General features: G+C 36.9%; 1 protein-coding gene across 1 annotated transcript in view; it reads left to right on the forward strand.

Annotated features, from left to right (window-relative positions):
• LOC145681559 (bestrophin-4-like) overlaps nucleotides 1-24868 on the forward strand; it is a 1326494-nt gene that overhangs the window by 475086 nt on the left and 826540 nt on the right. The gene's annotated exons all lie outside the window — the stretch shown is intronic.

Genomic DNA, 24868 nt, shown 5'->3' on the forward strand with positions numbered 1-24868 from the left:
AATATACTTTACTATTGGGGCATTCCATTTAAAATCAACCAATGAAATGACAAAATCTAACCTGACGATCTTAGATTTTTGTAAAAATTGGTGCACAGCTTTATTACAGTGCGAGATGAAAAAATTCCAAATATTACTTCTCTCTTAATGAAAGTGTCCCCATACAGGGTGATCAAAAATTGCGAAAAAGGGCATTTTTCAGTTACAATGATTATTAAAAATTGTCATAAAATGGTTAATATATGCACTAGAGACATGAAACAAACACCATTGGAAAGCTTGAAGATTGCTCTACAAGTTGTATTATACTTTAAAAAACTGTACAATAAAACATAACACTTTAAAAATTCAAATTAATATTTGAATTTTGAATTTCGCACAGAAATGTAACTGTGAATTTGTTCAAAATTGTCTAGATTATAGTCTCATATGTGTATTAAAACATCACAAAGTTGCATTTTGGGCACTCAATGGGATCTGATTCAAAATTCAACATAAACCAAAAATTGCAAGATATTGACTATGTGAATATCTGGGTTCAGATCGATAACCATTTGCCTGTAGCTATTTACCTGCAGCATCAAAGGAATTTATATTCAATTTCATTCAATTCATTCAATTTCATTCGATTTATATTCAATTTCTTGATGTATGTATTTGAATTTACTCAATTATCCAGCTTTCAGGTTATTTAGAGAGGTGTTACGTTTCCGAACAGTACTCAATACAGGTCATTATTTTTGTTATTCAGTATGGATGTTTCTAAATTTATATTGACTATATTGATACATGTTATTTTCATTCCTTTGTTTCAGAATTGCTGTTGCAGAACTTGTTATGAAAGGGATGGATATATTTCCCTCGCTTTCACAATATTTGAATCAAATGTGTTATGAAACATATTGACACTGTTCACAATCTCTTCACACACTTTCAGCACAAACAATTAGTCAATAAATTATTTTTCCTATTTCAATTATGCACTTCCACATGTCTGTAACAGCAGTCCTGAAACAAAGGAATGAAAATAACTTGTATCAATGAAGCCAATATAAATTTAGATACATCCATACTGACTAACAAGAATAATGACCTGTATTGAGTATTGTTCGGAAACGTAATACCTCTCTAAATAACTCGAGAAAGCTGGATAATTGAGTAAATTCAAATGAGTACATCAAGAAACAAATGAAATTGAATAAAAATTCCTTTGATGCTGCAGGTAAATAGCTACAGGCAAATGGCTATCGATCTGAACCCAGATATTCACATAGTCAATACCTTGCAATTTTTGGTTTATGTTGAATTTTTAATCGGATCCCACAGAGTGCCCAAAATGCAACTTTGTGGTGTTTTAGTACACATATGAGAATACAATCTAGACAATTTTGAACAAATTCACAATGACATTTCTGTGCGAAATTCAAAATTCAAATATTAATTTGAATTTTTAAAGTGTTATGTTTTATTGTACAGGTTTTTTCAACATAACATGACTTGTAGAGCGATCTTTAAGCTTTCCAATGGTGTTTATTTCATGTCTCTACTGCACATATTTACCATTTTAAAACAATTTCTAATAATCACTGTAACTGAAAAAATGCCCTTTCTCGCAATTTTTGAACACCCTAAATGGGGACACTTTCAGGAGGAGAGAAGTAATATTTAGGATTTTTTCATCTTCCACTGTAGTAAAGATGTGCACCAATTTTTACAAAAATCTGAGATGGTCAAGTCTGATGACTTTGTGATTTTACATGGAATGACCCCCTTATAAAAAGTTTAAAACTTTATTATTATTAAAAGTGTATAATAAATTAATGCATAGTTGATAATGCTTTCAATACTTCAGAGAAATTTTGGAAACATTAATTATTGCATTATGTTCGGGAACCAACTTAATGAGCTTTACCCAGTGAAACTATCGTATTACACGTTTAATTCGTTTTTAAGAGAACTCAAAGAAGTAAATCTGACAATAATATTTGCTAGATTTAGAAACAAATTTCCTAATTTAAAGATCTTAATGAAACTTACAATATGTTGTAAAAAGTATTAAAATACTAACATAGACTACAATATAAAATGTGGGGGCGCGGTGGCTCAGTGGTAGAGCGTTCACCTCCGGTGCTTGGGGTCCCTGGTTCGATCCCAGCTCGCGCCGTGTGGACTTTGTGGTGGACAAACACCGTGCTCGTGGGTTTTCTCGGGGTTCTCCCGTTTCTTCCCACTTTCTTCATTCCACCATTTCACTCATCTCTCATCATCACCGTCTCCTTTAGCCTAACCGGCATAACCGTGGGACGTAAAACTTAAGAATTTTACAATATAAAATGTAAAATGTAATGGACACTGACATGTAATACCGATCAGGCACGTAGCCAGGATTTCGTAATAGGGGGGCTCCGTGACGAAATACTGCGGTTATCACACCAGGGGCTCGATCATTCTAAGCTATTTTACTAGAAAAATATATTGATTCGTTTAGCCAGGATTTCGTAATGTAAGGGGGGTGACATGAAATACTGAGGTTTCCACACTAGGAGCTCGATTAATCTAAACTATTTTACTGGCAACATACTCATATTGGTTTAGCATAGAGATAGATGGAATTCGGAATACTCCGTTACAATAATATCCATTTTTAACAACTTGATCCACTCCCCGAGTTTCCTTCGCACAATGCTCCTCATAAGAAAGAGTAACCAAACGCTTGCTCTAGCTTTATATTTTGAACGCTGATTCATCTTTTTCTCGTTTGTTTTTGTTTCATCCTTCCTTAATTTTTTACATTTTTCGTTCCGAACGGGGGGGGTCCGGACCCCCCGGACCCACCCCCTGACTACGTGCCTGTACCGACTTTGATTTCCGAACAATGTACACAAGTTTCGGCTTTTTCCCAGTATCGCGAGGTGATAGATCTACTACTTGAGTTAAGAGAAACCGAACTCTAGTTTACAAACACAGAAACAAAGGAATGGAAACCGATATGCTGATCATACGCAACACTAACCTCAAAGTAACTGAATTACTAATAGTTTCTTGTGGACTGGAATATCATTTTAAACTTTAAATTTAATTAGCTTATTAAGCTGAAATAATTGAAAATTATCTTAATATTTAAATCAACATTCTGGATTTATTTTACACAACGGACAAACGCATTTTGGGAGAAGAGTGAGTGAGCGAAACTTGCTTAGCAGTACAGTCATGCAAAATTTGTACATTGTCTCTGGAACCTCTCGAACCTCCTTGGAGCGGTTCAATGATGAAGGAATATCTTCTAATATAAATATATAATTCAGGTTCACAGCAACCGTTCCAATCTAGATCAGAACGTCCAAATGATCAAATAACTGAAAAAAGGGCGAAACGTCCACAAAACGATTAAAACGCTATCAAAAATAGTCAAAATGCCCACAAAAGCTGTCGCAACAGTTAACTGTGAAAATAGTCAAACTTGATAATAAAGTTGGGTAATGTTTCAAATACGTACGTCGTTCAATAAGTTGTAAAATATTTATTTTTTAAGAAATATTTGTAAACTATGCATAAGTGTGTAGGTAGGTCCTTCCTCACCTCTCCACACAATTCCAATTGAGAGTCTGGCGTTTGACTCACCGTTGCACCAATTAGTCCTCATTATTTGCTAGAAATCAAGTCTATTTTAGCACTGGCTATTTAGCACTTTCTCCTAATATTCCGCTTGACTTCTTCATCACAAGTTGACAGGAAACAGGTCACTTATGTCGAGCCTGAACTCTTCTTCAGGGAAACACAATTCGACATAAGCTAACTGGTCTCTGATTCTTCACGATAACGCCAACCCCGACTTAGTACACAAACAAGACACAAAATTGAAGAATTAGGATGGGAAAGACTCGCTACTCTCTATACAGTCTCAATTTAGAGCCGAGTTACTTCAATCTTTTTCCGGTATTAATGACTGCATTGCAAGGTGAATGTTTCGGAAAAGATTAAGAAGTGAAGCAGAATATGAAGAGAAAGTGCTCAATAGTCAGAGCCCTGTTTTTTTTTTTTTTCATAGGGTTTGGACAGATTAGTGCAATGGTGAGACAAGTGCCTGAATCTTAATTGGAATTATGTGGAGAAGTGAAGAAGGACCCACCAAAACATGTATGTGTAGTTTACAAATGTATCTTAAGAAATAAATATTTTACAACTTAGGGAAACTTTATATTGAACGACCCACGTATTTTGTGTAATCTTGCGCAAAGAAAAATGAAAGTTCTTGTTAGTTGATTGTTAAATAAATGAGAGTTGTTTAGAGTGTGATTTCTTATGTTACGAAATATTAGAATTATTGAAGAGACTATCTTAACCCTCGAGAACTCGCAGCGTGGTCTTTTCGACCGCACCTATAAATATTCTTTGATTTTGTTTAGTGACTTTGAGCAAACTTCCCCTCACCTCCCTCTAATCCTTCCCCAGACTGTGTTGTTGCAACACACCACCACTTTTGGCAAGTATACAATTCATTTAAAATTATGTAATTCATTCCTTAACGTCAAATTTTAGTTGACTCCTTGCGAGTTCTCGCGTGACGGTCTGTGCGCGAGTGCTGAAGGGTTAAATGTTTGATAATATGGTAATAGCAGTTGTGATACTAGCAGTGTTGAATTCAGACATTTTCATCCGGAGGGGGGTTAATTCCTCGGGGGGAGGGTTGTTTTTCTGTATTTTTGCAAGAAAGCAGCATATTTAACAATTCCATTCACATGCCTCTCCCCCATGGCACGGCACTGAGCAGGATCTTCGTTACCTTCAATAGCAATCTTTCACTTATATCTACTATTATATTGATAAATTCTATATAAATCTCTAACCCAGGAGGAATAACTGTTCCTTCCTGATCCCTCTGAATCTCACCCTTTAACTGACTTATTTTTAGTTAAAGAAATGTGTGTTTACTTTAACAATCGTAAAACACATTTACTTCTGTTACTTCCGATGCGAGAAATGGGATTTAGGCGCTCTATTTCAAATAATGCAAGAACTGTACATTTTCAAGAACTGAAGTCTGATGACATCAGAGATCATATGAAATGATCGAAAGATCTCTATATTTCCTTTCCTATCTCAATCTGTACTTTCCTATCTCACTAGTGCAACCTACAGTACTAATATATAATATAGGGCGAGAGTATAGTACCTACTAAAATACAGTACAAACCTTTCTTCTACACTTGACAATTTCATATTCTGCCAAACTCGGTCATAGCTTTAAGAAATACAGGTTTTATTGACTATTTGGTATTCTATCTTAGATGTTACATGTTTAATATTTATATAGAATGGGTCTGCGTCATTTATATGTATATTGAGAGATCGGATTTCGTCTGCACGTGCACGGAAAGAGAAGCAAATAATTGGGTGAAGTAATTTCTACATTTTGTGACTGAAATTTTGGGAGTTTCTCCGGGGGGAATGAATTTTCTTCGAGGGGAGATTCCCCCTCGGGCTACCCACTGAATTCATCCCTGGATACTAGGAGTATATTTATGTTAAATGGGACAGGGATGTGCAATTGCAATTAGAGGCCAGTGAAAATATATAATTTAAAGAGTTTGCTTGGTATGCTAATTAGTTATGACATAAAAAACAGTAGAATTGAGTATCAGCAAAAGAAAGCACAAGTTAAGTTGAAGGCCGCCTATTTACGTGGAATAGGTTACCCGAATTTGTCCAGATAGACAAGACGGTTGTTCAGTACTCATGTTTAGCTCATTGGTTTACTACAAGGTCGCTTACGGAAACGGTCAAAATAACCAAAGAGCAGAAACATTCAAACAGCAGCACAGCAAACTGAGATTTGGGAACAGGTGAACTTAACAGGACGAGTGTGACGTCATCAGGGGTGTAGCCACGGGGGCCCCATCATTTGCCAGGCCCTCCAAATGATTTCCTGGCCCCCCAAATAACCAGCTTTTATAATATCATCGTAAGGTTTACCTCGCTTCAATCATTTAAAAGTAACAAAGTTTACATATAATTGATAATTTACGCTAAAATAGTATGGAAAAATACTATTTTAACATACCTATCGAAAAATACTATGGTATACTCTTCTGTGACAGCAGATTACACAATTTACTGCGATTTATATTTGACAGTTTGAAGACAAAATTTTACAAGGTACTATAAACATAAAGGTAACCAAGAAAATTCTGTCGCTTTTCACTTACCACATTCGATATCACCTAAGACGTGCCTGGAAGATCAAAAATAGACCTTATAAGCACCAACGTCCTTCTGCCAACGTTCTGGAAGGCCATGGATTCTATCGCGGACATTTGGGTGGGTCGTGAAGCGAAAAAGGTATCAAGTGCATCTTCCACCTCTACTAAGAATTTGAACTGGTGTTCTATTAGGTGATTATCCAAGGAATGGAACAGGTGATAATCGGACGGTGCAATGTCCGGGGAGTATGGTGGATGAATTAGTGTTCCCATCAAAGGCGTAGAATGGTGTTCCGGGTCATCCTAGCCACTTGAGGCTTAGCGTTGTTCTGTAACAGGAGGACCCCTTTGGGATTCAGAACTGCTGGCTCCAGAGTTTTGAGTTTTTCGTAAACACGGTTCAACTGCTGACAGTACACAATTGCATTGATGCTCTGACCAGCTGGTAGCAGTTCCCGATGCACAATACCGCGAGCAGTCCACCAAAACACAGGAGGACCTTCTTCTGGTGCAGTGCTGGTTTCGGCTGTTTTGAAACCGGTTCATTAGATGCTAACCAATGACGATGAGGCCTTCGAGCTTCGTACACGACCCACTTCTCATCACATTCAACACCCTGTCCAGAAATGGCTCCTTCCTCAGACGAAACAGCAAAGGAACACAGGTGTCTGCTAGTGTTGCCTTTTGGCCCGGAGTCAAATCATGTGGGACTCATCAATCCAACTTGTAGTGTTTCCCAGGTTGATGGAAGTGCTGCCGAATGGTTTCTCCACTCACGCTGAACTCTGGTCCCAGTTCCACACCTATCTGGTCAGCGTTCGCCTCAATTGCTGTCTGAAGATCTTCATTTTGTACATGGGTTGGTCTTCCGGCACGTGGTGCGTCTTCGAGTGTTTCGTCACTGTCCTTAAACTTGTTAAACCACCGCTGCACTGTCGGCGTAGTCACGACAGCCTCACCAAAGCCCTGGCATCTCCCTCCCCGCTGCAGCGGCGTTTGCCCCCAGTTTGCACTCGTACAACATACACGCCCTTGCGACGCTCTGTGGAGGTCCGATGTTCACTCTGTGCTTACGCAAGTTCACGGTGTAACTGAACTGCCACAACAAGGTAGTATTTTTGGATATACCCAAACCAAGAACTGACCTTTGCCTTATCTTTATTCGCATTCAACTCACGGTGTCAGGGACCAGTTGAACACAGGCCTCCACAAAAAGTGACAAAACTTTCTTGGTTACTTTATACTACCATAAAACAATGGTACTTTAGTAATTACTAAGTACATTATATTTTTATATGCTTTAACTAGTGTTTAAAAACTTTTTTTTATCAAATAGAAAATTTGGTAAAAAAAAAACAATGTTTTAGTTGAGTTGAGTTTTCAATTGGGATTTCATTCGCTCTATTTAATGCTACTTGGTACAAAACAGGGAGTGAGATATACCTGTTAAAATAATTAAGTTTTTAGTCATGAATAATACATTAATATTTTTGTGAGGAAATCTCAAAGAAATTAAGAGCAATTTCAAAGAAAATCAGTCTTATGTGTAAAGGGAAACAAGAAAGTTTTTTTTTTTGTCTCTGTTCCATTGGCCCTTACACCGTGGGTTGAATGCGAATGGATATAAGGCGAAGGTCAGTTGCGGTATGGTTATATCCAATATACTATCTGGTTGTGGTAGCTCAGTTACACCGTGAACTTGCGTAAGAACAGAGTGAACATGGGACCTCCACAGAGCGTCGTAAGGGTATGTATGCTGTACGAGTTCAAACTTGGGGCAAACGCCGATGCAGCAGGGAAGGAAGGAAGGTATGCCAGGCCTTTGGCGAGGATATCGTGACTATGTAGACAGTGCAGCGGTAATTTAACAACTTTAAGGACGTTGACGAAACACTAGAAGACACACCACGTGCCGGAAGACTAACACATGTATAAAATGAAGATCATCAGACAGCAATTGAGGCGAACATTGGCCAGACATGTGAGGAACTAGGACTAGAGTTCAGTGTGAGTGGAGAAACTATTCGACAGCACTTCCATCAACTGGAGAAACACTACAAGTTGGGTCGATGGGTCCCACATGATTTGACTCTGGGCCAGAAGTCAACGTGAGCAGACACCTGTGTTTCTTTGCTGTTTCGTCTGAGGAAGAAGCTATTTCTGGACAGTGTGTTGACATGTGATAAGAAGTGGGTTCTGTACGAAGCTCCAAGGCCTCGTCGTCATTGGCTAGCATCCCATGAACCGGTTTCAAAGCAGCCAAAACCGCACTGCACCAGAAGAAAGTCCTCCTGTGTTTTGGTGAACTGCTCGCGGTATCGTGCATCGGGAACTGCTACCAGCTGGACACAGCATCAATACAACTGTGTACTGTCAGCGGTTGAGCCGTGTTCAATAAAAACTCAAAACTTTAGAGCCAGCACAACTGTTACTGGACAACGCTAAGCCTCAAGTGGCTAGGATGACCCGGGACACCATTCTACGCCTTGGATAGGAAACACTATTGCATCCGCCATACTTTCCGGACATTGTACCGTCCGATTATCACTTGTTCCATTCTTTGGACAATGGCCGTAGAGGACGCCAGTTGAAATCCCTAGTAGAGGTGCAAAATGCACTTGATACCTTCTTCGCTTTACGACGCCTAATCCATGGCCTTCCAGAACTTTGGCAGAAGATCGTCGATGCGGATGGAGACTATTTTTGATCTTCCAGGTACGTCTGAACCCCAGGTGACAAAGCGATGTTCTTAGGTGGTGGGTGAAAAAGCGATGTAACTTCCTTGGTAACCGTTATAGATAGGTTCTGTGTACAAGGGCTTAAATTAAAATAGTTATGCGCAAAGGTATGATGTTTGTTCCGGGCAGTAGTTTATGGTTCGACATGATAAAACCTACCTGGAATATAATTTATGGAGAAAAAGCAAAAGATGTAAATAAATAAAGTAAGAATAAAAATAATAAATAATAAATAAGTAAAATAATAATAATAAGATGAAAAATAATGGTTTTAGTTTTCCAGAAGGAAATCAAAATTTTCCGGTTTTTTGAGGCGTCAAAAACACTAACTGCAATACATTATTTGATTTGTACATTGTAGCTGGCCCCCCATCAGAAACGACGGGCCCCTCCTACATAAATCTGCTGGCTACACTTCTGAACGTCAGGTAGTAAACACAGTCGCAACAACCAATATTCATGTGTGTTTCCCTCGAGTCTATGTTTACTGCACATACAATATTAATCTATATTTCTTATCATTATGTGCAGCAATCTCAGTACAAAGAGCTTAAGCCTATCAAGAGAGTGGGAAAATATAAACAATTTAAGGAAAAATATCACATAAACATTTTGTAAATATAAATATTTGTTGAATATTGAGGATCGTAATTTCGTTTCTCTATTATTTTATTTAATCCTAGTAACTCCATGACAGCGTCTAAATAACCCAGATACACAGAAATATTAATTGTGATGTATTGTGATGTATTGTCGCACAAACCTGAAATTCCTTATATTCTTCATATACCAGTCCGGAGATCTGGACTAGTAACAAGATATCATTTGTACATGAATAAGTTATTTTTGAAATGGAAATATTATTAATGCGAATTCAATTTGATCCGGTTTTGGCGCCTTGTGTAATTTCTATTTAAAAAAAAAAAAAAAAAACTTCCGAAACAATGGATCTTAAGCTTCACCAATTTGTTAATGATGATTTTTCTAAACTCAACGCTTTATTTACTTACTCGTTTGAAAAGTATCAAACATTTTCGTAACTAAAGACAAATTTTATATTTTTCTCTTAGGTGCGCTCTGCCAATCGTTAATATGAAAATAAATATACCTACGTATAATGAGTCTATGTACTCTTTCTATTTTAGAGAACATCCTCATAATGTTACCAGATACTGTATTCATGGGTTAAAAATGACCGAATTTGTAGGATAGAAGTAATTTTGCCGTTTTAAGGACAAAACCACAAAAAGGAAGAAAAAGAGTAATGATGAAAGGTCACAAATATCTGGACATTGCGCGTTCTTTACTGTTATAATTTCATTCATATGGAAAGATATGGATGTAAAAACTTCTTGTAAATTTTTATGAGCTAAAGATTTGATGAACATGTTACAGTTAGGAAAAATATACTTAGCAGTAAATCTTATTTCATTAACTTACATAGAATACAAATATTAGGATTCGGATGTCAACGATAGCATTGCTAAGTGGTCATCTATAGTGGGATCAGATCCCCCTGACCTTGATAAGAGAGGACTACAATCCTCTTGGGACAATCCTCTTATAAATCACCACTTTTCAGCTCTACTTCAGTCATCCGATAACCCAGAAGATAAGGCCAGACTCCTAGCTACATCATCTCGAGAAGCAGGCGCTTGGCTCCATGCTATCCCGTCACCTTCTTTAGGATTACATCTTCCCAATGACAGTTTTAGAATTGCCAGTGCACTGCGTTTGGGAGCAGATGTTTGCGAGCAACACAGATGTCCTGCTTGTAGAAGTGTCGTAGACAAGAAGGGCCTTCATGGACTCTCCTGTGCCAATAGTGCGGGCAGACATTCACGCCACTCAGCGTCAACGACATAATCATGAGGGCACTAATTTCAGCAGGCGTTCCTTCTATATGTGAACCGTTGGGATGCAGTCGTGCAGACGGCAAGAGGCCAGATGGTATGACCCTAGTACCGTGGAAGAAAGGAAAAGCACTTCTATGGGATTTTACTTGTTCCGACACCTTCGCTCCTTCAAATCTGCATTCTTCCTCAGCACAGCTGGCAACGTGGCTGCTCGCCGGGAAACAGAAAAGCGCAGGAAGTATAGCAATTTACTCGACAAATATAATTTTGTCGCTATAGCTGTCGAATCGGGTGGTTCATGTGGTCCTCAAGGCCTTAACTTTATAAAATAAGTTGGTCAGCGCATTTATTTATCGTCAGGAGACGCTAGAGCAACCTCTTTTCTACTGCAACGCATCAGTATGGCAGTACAAAGAGGGAACGTTGCATCAGTTTTGGGAACGCTACCCTCTGGTAAGGAACTGGAGGAGATCTTTTGTCTGTAATCTCGGCGAAGGTTTGAGGATGCTGTTGCGAGGCTTATCACAATAACGTGTATTAGTGGATAATTATATTTTGATATTCTGTAAAATGTAAATTGTGCACTGTTCAAGGAATGTAATCTTCTGTATTAGATGATCTTTAGGTGCTTCATTGCATTCGGTATTGTACTTATGTACATACTAGGTATTCCACTCGGATAAATTTCGTTGATTTCCTTGACTATTGACATTGTTTCAATTAGTTTTATATTGTTACAAGTAATTCAGTAATTGTTTCAAGTTGACGTAATGAGTTTTTTTCTTGTTTATATATGTATAATAAAAGATTTTATATATATAAAAAAAATATTATGATATACTGCAATAAAATGATACACCGAAATATCCTTGAGCCAATAGAATAATGTAGTATTTTAACCTGCCATTAAACATTTAACGTTTAAAAAGTTTAATTTATCGTAAGTAAATAGATGTTGAGACTTGCTTAAACTGAGATACCTTAGTAAGATAGGAAATTTACAAACATAAGTAACCGCAAATGCAGGAAACCTTGCACCAATATATTGCTGTTAGGTCTCTTTATTCGTCCACACACTCGTTTACACACTGAGAATAACTATAATTTCTAAGTTGCTTAAGTACAGTTTATGCAAACAATGAGTAAAAATTTAAATAATTGTCACATTTTAAAGCAAAGTTTTAAGAGATATTGTGGCCCTACAAAACTTACCTTATACCACAAGAGAAAAATAATCTCTAAGTAGAGAGTGTTATCTGATAGGTTAATTAAAATGGTTTAAATTAATCCCAAAGTAAAGTTCGAATGGAAAATTTCTTGTCCAGGAGCTTTCACGTCGAGTATGGCTTGAAAGAAGGGAATGTGTTGTATCCATTATTATTCAACTTGGCTCTGGAGTACGCTATAAGGAAAATCAAGGATAACAACCAGGGCCGAGAGTTGAGTGGTATTCACCAGGTTATGGCGTATGCTGATGATATAAATGTGATAGATGATGATGGGAGAACAAGAAAAAGAAATGCAGACAGAGGTTCTATTAAACGCTTGCAGGGGCATGGATTTGGAAGTAAATGCAGACAAAATAAATACATGGAATTTCCCCGGAATGTTAATACTGCAAATGAATACCTAAAAATATCAATTAAGATTTCGACAAAGTGGAGGCTTTCAAATACCTAGGATTAATATTAACAGACCAAAACCATATCCAGAAAGAAACTAAATCGACTATCGACTAAAAGTATTGAGTTCGTGTTGCTATTCAGCTCAAAATCTTGTCTTCAAGAATTTTGTCGATGTATTTGAAGCTTAAAATATATACAACGATAATCATATTTGTTATGCCGTATGATTGTGAATATAATTGTGAAACATGGTTACTTACTCTGAGGGAAAGATGCAAGGTTTTTAAGAATAAAATCTTCAGGCGAAGAGGAACGCAAAGGGGGAATGGCTGAAACTTCATAACGGCGAACTGCATAATTTATATCATTTACCAAACATTGGAAGGGTCTCAAGTCTAAGAAGCTCAGGTGAGCAGGCGGAAAACGACTATTCGGAACACCTGGGCGCAGATGATAGGACGTCGTCAATAAATTATTATTAGCATTAGCGATTCATACACTGTTTATAAAGCATTAAACGAATGACACAAATTGCCAATAGAGATCGAAGGTACAACACTAGTCACGAGAAGTATTCAAGATGTTACTTCATCTTCCTACCTACAAGGCCGAAACAAAATCCATTCCTACTACCAGCTAACAAATATTTATACTCCATTTCTTGTCATAAAAATGATACTTATGTTTGTAAAACCATAAACGTAATATATTATTACGTTCATGTGTAAACATGAAGTATCTGCCATATATATATTCCTATCAATAGCTTCGGCTATGTTACTTTTGTTTTCCTTCTTTTGTCGTCCTAAAAATAGAAAAATCATGGTTTTGTCAGTAACTAAACTCGTTACTTTAAGATTTACAGTGTAAAGCGTTGTCAACAACAAAACACGTTGTTTATAATCAGACCGATAAACGCTATTCACTAGTTCCTTGTCCACGGTTTGTATTGCAAGAAATGAAAATACTTCTTCGTGCTCTGCCGTGTCGTGACAAAACGCTGTAACTTTGGCGGAGCAGTTTTGAGAAAAAGAGCCGTAAAGTTTTCATCCGAAAATTTGATTTGTATCGTGTAGGACCGGTGTATCTTGACTTTGGAAACACGTGGTTGCATGTAATGTTACGTAAATGCATGTTGTGTGATTAAATTTGGTGAAAATTGATTGGTTGACTATTATTGCCTAGTTACATCGTTTTGTCGCTATAGCGCTGAGCTTGTATTTAGACTTACATCAATCTGTGGCTACAGCATCTACTATGTATCTACAGTTACATCATTTTGTGGCTACAGTGTACACGATTTAGCAGCATTATTTGAAATTGAATTCATTTTAATAGCAAATAGTACCTATTTAATAAATGAAATAACTGAAATACCCAGGCGTTAGGAGTACGTAATTGTAATTTAGGCATAGGGACTTGTTAAGAACCCCACTTTTCCACGCCGGGAAAGTCGTACGGTATAGAGGCAATTCCTATGTTAAATAATAGCGAGCTCACACAGATTCTTTGTTTCGTTTATTGTAATAGGCCTAATCGAATTTGCCTATGATATATACAACATATTTTGTGTTCAATGTGTTGGTCATGTTCCATTCACCAAGTATAACCAAATCGGCTTTCTATACACAACTTAAGATACCCATGAATATCACATGTTTTCCTTCGTTCGTATTGGCAGCTCATGGCATACACAAAATTCACTGTTAAATGGTAACTGAATGTTTATTGCAAAATTGTGGGGAAAACTGCTAATAACCAAAGAAAGCCCATAAATAGACACACAAAATAAAATTGCTGAAGGATTGAGTATGCTATATTTGCTAGTACGTAATTTGAACGACCATGCATGTTGATTTAGTTTTGTACCCCTTTTTAGTATTTCGCTCGGTATGAACATATTTTCGTTACATTCCTTTAACATTATTAAATAAAACATTTAAGGTTCTTCGCTACATCGAAATTTAACTGCCGCTAATTTCACCTTTTTTTGTAATGTCTTCAAAACAAATAGCAGTATAGGATAATGGGTCCGCAGCTTACTAGACAATATTATTTTACATGTCATATCGTTGTCGCGGCTCACCTGTCTGCTTTCGCTGTGCAGCTAGTCAAAAAATCGCAAATAAATGACAAATCTATGAATAGCTACAAAACGGAAGCAGAGAGAAGTGAGTCACGCAAAATGAGATTGTCTAGCAAACTGCGGATGCACTTTTTGTACTGTTATTTGTTTTGAAGATATTACAAAAAACTCTGAAATTAGCGGCAGTTAAATTTCGATGTGGTGAAGAACCTTAAGAAGAATATAAAACGAAAACCGAAGCTGTTCTTTGAAAAACGCACTTATCGATCACATACTATTCCTTCACATAATAGCGACAAAAAGGGAAAATGACATACAAGTGACCAAATTATCTGTCACTAATTAGTCTGTGCTTTGAAAAACTTATTTATAAGAATTTACACACTAGACAGTTCTTTGATGTGTCAACGTCAAATGTCACTTCAAAAATCGACGTCAACGACCCTGTCGAGATCGAAAACTCTGCTCGTGACAGGAAGCTTCTGAAAAAACCCTCGTCTGGTTTGAGGCATACTGACAGAGCTTGAGGAGATCCTCCTTCTTCTCCGCACTGATGCCTCTTGGGGATTCCTGCCTCGGCAGTGCTGACAGCAGATCTGGGCTCTGTTTCCCCAACTCCTTAGCAAGGACTCTCTTCGTGGCTTGCTTAAGAATTGAAATCTCGCGAAAATCTTCTGCATCGTAGTCCTTTTTCACGTAGATTGCCAAACTACCTCTCCGAAATTCCACAATCTTCATGTTGCTGAAGGACCATCCTTTCGGGAGTTTGGCTTTCGTTTCATCCCGGAACAATATAATCTCTTTGTGGGACAGCGTTACCGTCTTGAGGTTCTTTCGACTGGCCTGTATCGTCGACACAAAGTCATCCATGTCGTACAGGTCTTTTAGTCGAATTTTGTTGCTGATGCACGCATGCACGCTGTCGGCACTCATGTAGGTGTGACCTGGCTCCAGATATTCCAGTCGGATCCTGGAACAGGATACAGTGCAATCGTTCATGACTCGTAACAGCGCCCCGAAGAGGATTCGGTTCTTATTTTGGGCGCCGCAGTTGTCTGCAAACAGGTAGATGTTTTCCAAATCCCTGGCATGACCTTGGATGAAAGCCACGTAGGCAGACGCAATGTTGCTTGCCCTTCGCCCGCCTTCCGCTTCGTGCCACAGCACGCAAACTGCCTCCGCGCCTTGGCCAACCTGAGCAAACGTCTCATTGAACAGTACAAGTTTTCGCAAGAAGAAGCTGTCTTTGGTAGTTTTGGCATCGAGAGCACTTTCTGCATATCGACAGTATAGACTGACACACGAGTTTCTTCATTGCTTTGAAAGTCGTGCATGTGCCCCCGGGCCAGATCACGGTTCTTCAGGTGGGAGATCTGTTGTTTGCACAACGCGCACCCACAGGCTTCGCAGGAGTGCTCCTGCTGCGGCCCGTCGTTGTCGTTGTGAACGGCCAAACGATGTTCCTCGCATCTGGAACAGGCATCCTGGGTGGGTCTTGAAGTGGAGATATGGAGATCTTTCATCACCTCGTGGAAAACTGGCCAGCTACATTTCCTTCTTTCTTTTTCCTTGCAATCTTCGAGGTACTCTTCGTACGCTTTCGACGCAGTGTAGCCGCAGGGGAGATATCTCCTGTTTGGACCGTGCTCTAAATTGTAATGTGATACCAGCGGGTTCATCATCTCGAGTCTATTTGGCCGGTTTGTTCCCATGATTCGGGTGTTGGTCATGCCACTTTGATTCAGATTGAACCATTGATTGGTTTATACAACGGTGACGTCACTCTCAGACACGCGTAAAAACAGAGCATGCTACATTCATTTTTCAACCGAACAATGTAATTCGCGATACATCGTTTTGTCGCTACAAAATGCACATTTACTACTTACAATGACATTGACAGAACAATGTAATTTCAGTTACGCAGTCGTTCAGTAGCGACAAAACAATGTAACTCGATTTGCATCGTTTTGTCGCTACAGACAGGCTAATTTCCTACTTACATCGAAATTTTCTTTGCTGTATTTTCAAAAGTATTTGACCCAGCTCAATACTGGGCCTGGTGAACACAAATATCGGTGGCGGGAAATTCAAAAATGCTTATAGCGACAAAACAATGTAACTCAAGTTACAGCGTTTTGTTGTGACACGGCAGAGCTGCTAATGTGCCTCCCAAAATGAAATAGTATGTTTCTACACAATATGCTTTAACTGTTCAGAAAATAGGAATCTGCGGACGAAATAATATGGGGTATTGTGTAGTATTTCATATTAGTACGATCGATAGCAGCAGGAAACTATCGATACTATCCTGTATGCATTTAAATGTTTGAGAAGAAGTACTTCTTGAACATAGCGAAAAGCCAAAAATACAATTTGGTTTATTATCTAGTGCTTAACCAACTAATTTCGGTTGATATCACTATTCGTCTTATGGAAATAAGAAAGAAAGAAAATTCACGTGAAACCAAATCAAAGTTACCAACGAGGACGAGAATTATCAGAACACGAAACTCTAAAACTCTTTAAATATATATTAATAGAATGGTTTTATAATTTTGTATTACTCGTTATCTAGAAATAAATTTCCTTGTTAACATACATCATAATCATTTGATGACGGTGGGATGATATGGCAAACCCAATGCTATGAAAAGCAAACAATAATATTTTTGGAAGCACAACCAGGGGCTGAGAGACAGTAACAGAATGCACAGAGCTCCTATAGCTGGAAGGTAAATACTTAAAGCCACAAGCAATAGGCCACTTATCTTGTAGTCTGAATGTTCTTACCCTTGACCGAGAGCAATGTCGCCAAAGTATTTTCTGATTGAACACAAGTGTATACATGGCCAGTAACTATTTACGCCACGGAGTCCGACAATTTACTTGGTTTTATTTGTGCATATACATGAACCAGCAAGTAAGTGTTAGGATAGGGGAAGAACTGACGGAAGAGAGTGCAATTGGAAGGGGAGTTCGACAAGGATGCTGCCTCTCGCCAACACTATTTAATGTCTATCTAGAAGAGATAGTGAAAAAGAGCCTACATGATGATGATGGCATTTCGGTAGGAGGTAGAATGATTAGATGCATAAGATTTGCAGATCATATGGCCCTTGTTGCAGAATCTGAAAAGAAAATCAATAAAATGTTAGAAAAAATGAGAAGGGGCTTTCAAGAATATGGGATGAAAATAAATGTTAGAAAGACAAAAGCCATGGTGATTGAAACAAAGGGGTCTGTGTCAAATATAAAAGTAGGAGGGGAGAAAATAGAACAAGTGAATAGTTTTCGATACCTGGGTAGTGTTCTTAGTAATGACATGAAATGCGAACGTGAAATAAAAGCAAGGATAGGAATGGCGAAAGAAGCCTTTAAAAGAAAGAAAAGTCTGTTTTGTGGGACCTTGAACAAAGAGTTGAGAAAAAGACTCATAAAATGCTTCGTGTGGAGTGTTGTACTGTATGGGGCGGAAACGTGGACATTGCGTAAGGGTGACGAAAATCGACTGGAAGCCTTCGAAATGTGGGTGTGGAGAAGAATGGAAAGAGTTAGTTGGGTCGAGCGGAAAACGAATGAGAGAGTGTTAGAAATGGTGGGTGAGAAAAGAACACTTTTAGATACTATTAGGAAGAGGAAGAGAAACTGGTTGGGATATTGCCTAAGAAGAGATTGTATCATGAGGGACGTCCTAGAGGGTATGATGGCGGGAAAGAGAGGAAGGGGGCGAAGGAGACTACAATTAATGAATCATATTAAAACAGAAAGATCATACGCGAAGACGAAAAGTTTAGCGGAGGACCGTGGAGCATGGAAGCTTCTCAGCTGCGGCAAGTGACCTGCCAATAAAGGCAGAATACCTATGATGATGATGATGATTATTTGTGCAAGATTATGCGCGATCAAGATTATAACTTTTATATCTTGAGTTCGGATTTTTATGTAATATCAAACCCCTAAATCAGCGTTTCCCAACCTTTTTTAACTTGCGGCACACTACCGGTGTTATTTGGATTCTCGCGGAGTAGTTTGTTGGCCCCTTTTCGCCCATATTAATGAGACAGTTTGGCGATATTTTTGACATTTTAGCAGTTCCTAATACACGGCCGGTTGACAGTTTGAAGAATGGATACACCTTTTTTCCGCATAGAAATGATTTTGTAAATGACACAGAAGAAATACGATAATGTACGCAGCTGCGGCCGGAGGTTGTGTAGGGAAAACAGAACATGACATATAATAAATGTTTTTCGGTGAAAAAATGTTAATTGGACAAGCAGAATACAGAAAGATCTTTCGGAAATAAAATATGCAGATCACACACGTAGAACAATTTAATATATTGTTGGATTCATTAATACCCTTGACATGTAATGCGGCAGCTGATGTTGGTCTTTGGAATGAATGAAAGAAAACGCTGGAAATTTCCAGATCTTTTCTTATGGCTATTATCGTTGGGATAGGGGAAAGAATACTCTCGAAACTTCTGGAAAGATTCAAGGATATAAAAATAATGATTTATTTGCATAATTTGTACAACGTATAAGAGATAAGAAACGCAAGTATAGTGTTGGAAGAAGACAATTGATACATAGAAGGCACTGAAAGAGAAAATTATTGGTAGAGACTAACTTTGTAGTTTTTTCGTATTATACTTGTTTATTTTTATATGGGAAAGGGACATTGGAAATGAAATACATGTAAGACATATTGTAATTGTTGGGAGTATAAGGGGACGGAAGTGTTTGTTTTAATAGCAAAATGATTGCGGATTTTTCGGCATTGAATACCATATGATTCGGTGTACTTTTATGGATTTATAATTTGACTAAGATACAAAATAAATTGTAATATGTAGGGTAGAGGGAATCTAGATTATTCATTGTATCGGGAATTGAACTACAATTCTCCCAGGTGGAGAACCGTACGCTAAACCTTTTGCTTGCAGTGCGAACGTGTTACTTATATATAGCAATGAATTGTGTAAGACATAACAGGTATATATATAAATTGTATTGAACAGAAAGTTAGCAGAATGCGTCCCGGGAATCGAACCAGGGTTGTCCCACGTGGAGAACCGTATGGTAATCCTTTTGCTTGCATTGTAGACTTTTTCAGTTATAAATGGTATATTTTTACCGTGTATGAACGAACTTATATTCGATAGGTAGTTAGCAGAATCCGTATCGGGAATCGAACCATGGCTTTTTCACATGCAAAGCCAATGTGGTTGAGAAAGTTAGTGTTACGTTGAATATTATATTTTTGTAATTTGAAAGTTGTAATACGGTAACTAATTGCAGTTTTGTTTTTCCTTTCCAGGTCATGAGGCAAATAGAAAATGTTTTAATTAATAGAAACACTGGAGAATAAAACCTATTGTCGTGAATTGTCTGTTGTTGAAATATAGCGGAGGTTTTTTAACGTAAAGCAGTTACAGATTGGTCTTAAAATATGGATTTACTGAAACCTTCGAATCATAGTTGTATGAAATATCGAAAATATTGGATAATGTTTGATATGAATATTGAATACTGAAATATTGACATAAAAGTTATTATAAGTTTTACATTCAACGAATATACTGGCTAAGCTAAAGGAGTTGATTAAATAAGGTACGCATTTATAATTTATTCAAAGGAAGAAAGTAGGGAAAACGAGAGAACCCCGAGTAAAACCACGCACAGCATATTTGTTTACCACATAGCTTATTTGGCGCGAGCTGGGATTGAATTAAGGACCCCATGCACCAGAGGTGAACGCTGTATTACGTAGCCACCATAGCTTTTCTATGTATTATATTTGGATAAAGGAGAGTGATGAATAAAGTACGCATTTATAATTTTGTGGAAACGGGGGATTGTAGGAGGAAACGGGAGAACTCCACACACAATGTTTAAACTAAAAATACACTTTGAATGAGCGAACGCATTTTGTTTCAGAAGTGACTTATTTTTATGATTAGCGCTATTTAATGTGTATGAAGTAGGAAAGAAACTTATTGTAGCAGTTATTGGAGAAATATACTTTTGAAACTCTTTATACAAAACTAGGTGTTTATATAACTTCATACATACTAGTAAAGAAGATATATCTAATAACTTAATAATTATACTTAAAGTTTTACATTTAATTTTAAAAAAGGTTCCAGCGAAAACATTTATTCCAACAAGAGTCTTATACAACCATCTAATGGCCCTATAATTTTGAATGCAAGTGTATAAAGCTGTAAAATTAAAACTAATCCGTGGACCATAGGTAGTTCTTGAAATCTATCCTTCTGGTCTTCTTAAACATTAGTTCAAAAGGAACAAAATAAAATTCGTGTAACCTGTGTATCACATAATATACTAAGAATCTCAAACAATTATTGATACTACTGTGGGATTATAAAATATTCTTCATCGCCTTCAAATCGTTCACCTCTGGCGCGAGATGGGTCCATGGTTCGATCTTAGCCCGCCAAGGGCTTATTATGTTTGGCACACAGCATGTAAGCAAGTTTTCTCATGATTCTGACATTTCCTCCCTGAGAAAACAATCCATCTCAAATAAAAAAAATATTGTTTCCAAAGAAATCGAAGTAAATTAAACCTTCAATGAGGATTATTTAATAATAATTATAAGGCATGATCATAGCCTTGTAATGATTCTATTGCAAGAGAGAAAGATCGGATAAGCTAATTAAGCCAATTAATAAATGTAGGAAATGGAAGTACCAGGAGAAGAAAGATGTTGTCCACCACAAAGTTCTCTTGGTCGGTTTTAAATCACAAACATCAAAATCTCGTTCTACCACTGAGTCACCGTGCCCTCTCCCATATCCGACTATACTTCACTGTGGGTCTATAAGTTTCAAGAGGTTACCATACAATGTTTATTCTATTTAAATCATATACCAAGTAAGGGTCTGCACATGCTGAAATTTGTTGGAGGGTGGATCCTGCACTAACAGTCACTGCGTTTAAGCATTATTGAAGTAACATTATTCTAGTTGAAATAAAACGACACGTAATTTTACAATATTGTCATCTATATTCTCAGCAAAAGTGTACACTAATCTCTTTTTATAAGACATCAAGAGTACAAGGGTACTGTAACTGTCGAGTTTTCTACAGTATATCATGCATTTCTCTCCTACTGCAACCATAATTTTCTTAAGAATGTGTTCAAATGTTTGTTGGGTTATAAAGTTTTAAATATGGTCCGCGTCCAAAGAATCCCTCGCGTGGGTACGCCCTTAATTCAATCCGTTTAGTATACAAGATTATATGTTGTTTTTCATTTAAAGTAAATGATTAAACAAAGGTTTTAAAGTCTTCATATCATAAACTAAACACAAGGTATCAAACTCAGTGCCTCCTGTTCAATGGACAACAGGTCATCATTCACTTACGTTGGTAATGTCTGTAAAAATCTAAAATAAAGTATTAAATACTTTCAGTTTCCTACCATATTCTTCGAAAACAATTATTTTTTCTTCTGATGCACTGCTTCTTAAACACCAGTTCCTTCATATAGCATACAAATAACTAAATCTTATTTCCTAATATCAATTTATTTCTTTAAAAAACAATACATTACTCTCACTGACAATTCAGTTACCAGTACTTCACTATTTTAGTTCTACCTATTATTTACATGTGTTAGGTACTCTTATAATACAATTATCTTCCAGTTACGATAATATAAAAGAAATGCTATATACTAAGAATTTAATCTTCCATAACAGTTCATATACACAGCCACGGCATTAAAGTTGTCCCTATTGTGGTTCGGAACCCATATTACTGTTAATATACTGTTCTTCATAACCTTGTTGTTATATAAAACATAAATTAAAATAATCCAAACAGTAGTCGATAACCTAAAACGAAATAAATCTCAACACCGCTTTAAAATATAATTTACTAATTCACTTATCAATCAAAAGTCCCAGGTACAGTTGAAATAAATCTTGGTGTGAGCAATAGTAATTCAATTCGTTGTGCAAACATTCGTTTTCGTAATGCTGTCTTACACACAGGCTACTTCTCATCTGCGCAAAAGAAAGTCCACATTTCCCAATAGATATAGTTTCTCGTTACAAGCATTAGTAATGGTTCAAATTCCACTTTAAACAACAGCCCTCCCAAATCACTCATAGAACCATCAAAACAGTAACTAAAAAATTCCAAATATAATAAGTTCTGTATTTCGATCCAATACAATTGCAGTGGGTAAAAGAGCATAACCACAGTTCGTCTTAAATTACCAAATTTAACTCAATAAGTGCAAACTGCACAATATAATCTCTTTAAGGTTTAGGAAGATCTAATTTCGTGAGCACAACACTTCTGATATGTTATAACTGTATGTCATGTATTCACTCACAAATATATCTGCACTGTATATGCAGACAACTAAAACATTAAAATACTATTTTCTTATGCATTTGTAACAATTACAATAAAGTTTAAAATTGTCGAAATTCAGACTAGTTTTTATTAAAGTTTAAATTGAGAGATATCTATTTCAACTGTACAAAGGACATGTTAGCTATTATTTCGTTTCTGGCGGTCATAACACCATTACAAGAATATTTTCTTGTTTCTTGTAACTTAGAAACAAGACCTATAAAATGAAATACATCAAACATTCATCACACTTCAAGTAAAGTACAAAATCGTATCAGACTGTCTGTGAATATAATATGCAATCCTCAAACATTTTTAACTTGTCGGTTGCATAATCTTCTAGGTGCCAAAGTCAAATATTCATACTCATTATTATTATATACGCAAAATGTACCTGTCTCTCCAACACGCTAATTCACATTGTTCACAGTCCTGCTAATAGTTATCGCCAATGGTGTTGGTTATCTTTCTCTTAATGTCATGAGTTCTAAAGTAAAGAAATTTGACCAAACTATAAGTTCAAAGTGCTATCTCTTATTTAAAGCAATTGTTTCCATCTGCATATAAGACTAATCCTAATAAACCAAGCACACCATTACTATCACAATCTGCGCTGTCAAATAATTGTCCGTCTGTTGTATTGCCTTAAACGAGTCGTTACCTACACTATTTAAATAATGTCAAAATTGTCCCTAACGTACATTACGTGTTATTAGATATATCTTCTTTACTAGTATGTATGAAGTTATATAAACACCTAGTTTTGTATAAAGAGTTTCAAATGTATAATTCTCCAATAACTGCTACAGTAAGTTTCTTTCTTCGTTCATAGACATTAAATAGCGCTGATCATAAAAATTAGTCACTTCTAAAACGAAATGCTTTCCCTCATTCAGAGTGTATTTCTAGTTTAAACATTGTGTGTAAAGTTCTCCCGTTTCCGCCTACAATCTCGTTCCACCAAATTATAAATGCGTACTTTATTCATCCAAATATAATACAGCGTTCACCTCTGGTGCATAAGGTCCTTGGTTCAATCCCAGTTTGCGCCATTCTCTCCGACACGCTAATTTCTATAGTCCACAGTCATGTTAATAGTTATCGCCACTGGTGTTGGTTGCCTAGACTGTTTAAATAATGTCGAATTGTCCCTAACGTACATTACGTGTTATTAACTATATTTTCTTTACTAGTATGTATGAAGTTAAATAAACATCTAGTTTTGTATAAAGAGTTTCAAAAGTATATTTCTCCAATAACTGCTACAATAAGTTTGTTTCCTACTTCATACACATTAAATAGCGCTAATCATAAAATAAGTCACTTCTGAAACAAAATGCGTTCGCTCATTCAAAGTGTATTTTTAGTTTAAACATTGTGTGTGGAGTTCTCCCGTTTCCTCCTACAGTCCCCCGTTTCCACAAAATTATAAATGCGTACTTTATTCATCACTCTCCTTTATCCAAATATAATACATAGAAAAGCTATGGTGGGTACGCAATACAGCGTTCACCTCTGGTGCATGGGGTCCTTAATTCAATCCCAGCTCGCGCCAAATAAGCTATGTGGTAAACAAACATGCTGTGCGTGGTTTTTTCTCGGGGTTCTCTCGTTTTCCCTACTTTCTTCCTTTCAGTAAATTATAAATGCGTACCTTATTTAATCAACTCCTTTAGCTTAGCCAGTATACTCGTTGGATGTAAAACTTATAATAACTTTTATGTCAATATTTCAGTATTCAATATTGATATCAAACATTATCCAATATTTTCGATATTTCATACAACTATGATTCGAAGGTTTCAGTAAATCCATATTTTAAGACCAATCTGTAACTGCTTTACGTTAAAAAACCTCCGCTATATTTCAACAACAAACAATTCACGACAATAGGTTTTATTCTCCAGTGTTTCTATTAATTATAACAGTTTCTATTTGCTTCATGACCTGGCAAATGAAAAACA

Source organism: Thermobia domestica, chromosome 3, assembly GCF_964235325.1.
Source record: "Thermobia domestica chromosome 3, izTheDome1.hap1.1, whole genome shotgun sequence".
NCBI lineage: Eukaryota > Metazoa > Arthropoda > Insecta > Zygentoma > Lepismatidae > Thermobia > Thermobia domestica.